The sequence below is a fragment of the Crocuta crocuta genome, unplaced genomic scaffold (assembly GCF_008692635.1).
Source record: "Crocuta crocuta isolate KB4526 unplaced genomic scaffold, BGI_CrCroc_1.0 scaffold2225, whole genome shotgun sequence".
Classification (NCBI taxonomy): Eukaryota; Metazoa; Chordata; class Mammalia; order Carnivora; family Hyaenidae; genus Crocuta; species Crocuta crocuta.
Window position 1 is genome coordinate 123,975 of NW_027529696.1, and position 3,488 is coordinate 127,462.

Genomic DNA, 3,488 nt, shown 5'->3' on the forward strand with positions numbered 1-3,488 from the left:
GCAAAACAAACAAAAAACAAAGAATAAAATGGCAGACTTCTGTGCTAATGTATCAATAATTACTTTAAATGTAAATGTAAATCAAAAGAAATTAACAAGATAGATTTTTGTACAAACATCACCCAATTTTAAGCTCTCTACAAGAACTTTACTTCAAATTTTACATTCTTTTAAATATCTGTTCACGTTTAAGCATAGTTTTATGCTTCTTGTACAAAACATAGGTTTCCAAATAAATTACAAAATAAAATTACTTAATTTTATAATGAACATAAACATGAGCGAACTTGGAAGCACAGGAGACTGGAATTGTAAAGGATCACTCAGGCCACTGAAGTTTAATGGCTCCATCATGGAAAACTTAACTTAACAATATCTCCAGCCAATAAGTAATTTCCAGGTGGTTCTAGGTACTTAAAATGATGGGAGCCTTATCACTTGTTGAGGCTGTCCATTCCTTATGTTGGCCAAGGATAGTTTCAGCTCATTGGCCTAAATTCTAAACCCTGGAATAGTAAAGCAGTAGTTTAATCCATTTTAAGTATGGTAGACCTTCAAGTATTTGAAGGAATTGTCACATCTCCTTTATAAGTCTTGTTCTCTGAACTATAAATGTTTCTTTCGATCATTCATCATAAGACATGGGTCCAGTTCTTTTTTTAAATGTTTATTTATTTATTTTGAGAGAGTGAGATAGAGAAAGAGTGCACGAGCAGAGGAGGGGCAGAGAGAAAGGGAGAGAGAGAGAATCCCAAGCAGGCTCCACACCCAGCATGGAGCCTGTCCCAGGGCTCCATCTCATGACTGCAAGATCATGACTTGAGCTGCAATCAAGAGTTGGATGCCCATCTGACTGAGCCACCTAGGCGCCCAGGATCCAGTTCTTTTATCACCCACACTGGCTTCCTCTAGAAACGCTCCAGAGTAATGCTCTTCCTAGAATCATAAAATAAATCTAAAAATATGTAAGAGAATTGAAAGCATACCGAGTTAGATTTCTGATCACAATGAGATCAGACTAGAAATTAATAACAGAAAATTAACCAGAAAGTATCCAAACATGTGGAAAACAAACAACATAATTCTAATTAATTCTACACAATTTCTACACAGTGATGACACCAAAACGAAAAACACAGTATCATTTCAAATTGCTTTAAAGAAAAGGAATACATGTTAAACATGTACAGGATCAAATGCAGAAAGTTACACAAATTTTTAGAAAAGAAATCAAGATATAAGTAAGTAAGTAAGTAAATAAATAAAGAGACACACTGTGTTCATGGATTGGAAGACTAAAAACAGAAATGATGTCAGTTGCCCCCCCAAATTGGTCTGTAAGTTTCATACTATTTTGAACCCATAGAAAAATCTATATGGACAAACACAAGCCTTAGAATTGCTAAAGAAATGTTGAAAAAAAATAAAGTGGGAAGAATTACTCTACCTGATATTAACACAATTAACACAAACTAGTTACAGTAACCAAGATAGTATGGCACTAAAGAAAGGATAAACACATAAGCTAAAGCACCAGAATATGAGGCAATCCACAGAAATATGCTCACCTGATTTTTGACAAAGACGAGAGAGAAATTCAGTGAAGGAAGGATAGCCTTCCCATCAAACTGTGCTCTAGCAATTGGGCATTCGTGTCAAAAATCGGACCTGGACCTAAACTTCCAAACCTTACACAAATATTAACTCAGACCACAGATTTAAATGTGAAATAAAACTCATATTTTACAAAGAAAACACAGGAGAAAATCTTTGGGACCTAAGTCCTGCTTAAAAAAAAAAAGTTCTTAACATCTGATCCCAAAGCGACAATCCATAAATCAACGGGATCTCATCAAAATTTAAAAATTTATCTCCAAGAAAGCAGAATGAAAAGACAAACCTGCAGACTGGGAGGGAAATATTTGCAAATCATGTGTTTGTCATATGTACCATATATAAGAAACTCACAAAACTTAATAATAAAAACCAAACAGCTCAATTAGAAAATGACAAAAGACATTTCATGGAAGACGATATACATATAGAAAATAAGCACATTAGAAGATTTTTGCCATCATTAGCTATTAGGGGAATACAAACTAAAACCACAATGAGGGGTGCATGGGTGGTTTCTGGTAGTGGTTAAGCATCTGACTCTTGATTTCATCTCAGGTCATGATCCTAGGGCCATGGGATTGAGTCCCACGTTGGGCTCGGCGCTGACAGTGTGGAACCTGCTTGGGATTCTCTCTCTCTATGCGCTCTCTCTCTGCCCCTCCCCTATCTCAAAAATAAATAAATAAACTTTAAAATCACAATGAAAGATCACTCCATCAGAATGGCAAAAAGAAGAAACAGTGACAACACCCAGTGCTAACTGAGAATGCAGAGAAACTGGATGTATTCCTAAATTGCTGATGGGAATGTATGATGTCACAGCCACTCTGGAAAAAAGTTTGGCAGGATCCCGAAACTAAACATACACTTGCCATATAACCAAGCAATCGAACTTTGGGGAATTTATCTCAGAAAAAAAATTTGGTTCCCATAATAACCTGTAAACCGATATTCACAGTAGCTTTCTCCCTAATAGCAAAACTGGAAACAACCCTGATGTCCTTTATGGGTGAATGGCACACAAACTATGTTGTGACCATATCACAGAATACTACTTGGCAATAAAAAGAAGTGACTATTGACATTTCCCACTCTATTGAGAGTCAGCTGGCTGACTCTCAGGAGACTGATGCTGCTTAAANAAAATGGACAACACAGATTAGTGGTTGCCAGGTCTTGAAAGAGGGGCACGGAAGTGGGTGTGTTCAGAAAAGGGCAACAGGAGGGATTCCTTATGGTGGAGAAACTATTTCTTGACTATATGGTAGATGCATGAACCTACACAGCTGATAAGATTGCATAGAGCTAAATATACACGCACACACAAGAACAAGTAAATTGGGGGAAATCTGAACAAGATAGATAGGTGTGTCAATATCCTGGTTTTGGTACTGTACTATAGATTTGAGAGATGCAATACTGTGTGAAACTCCGTGAAAGGTCCATAGGATCTCTCTGTTTTTTCTTACAACCGCATGTTAAAACTACGACTATCTCAAAATAAAAGAATTTAAATTTTTTTATAGTTTATTTATTTTTGAGACAGACAGAGACAGAGCATGATCAAGGGAGGGGCAGAGAAAGAGGGAGACACAGAATTGGAAGCAAGCTCCAGGCTCCGAGCTGTCAGCACAGAGTCCAATGCAGGGCTTGAACCCACAAACTGAGATCATGACCTGAGNTATACTAACAATGAACACGTGGAAACCAAAATTAAACACATAGTACCACTCACAGCCACTCCAAATAAAATGAAATAGCTATAACTCTAACAAAATATGTACAGGGGACTCAGTGAGTACAAAGAGGTAGCACAAAGGAGGTCTTTTGCGGTGACAGAATATTTTTGTATCTTGATTGTAATGGTGTTA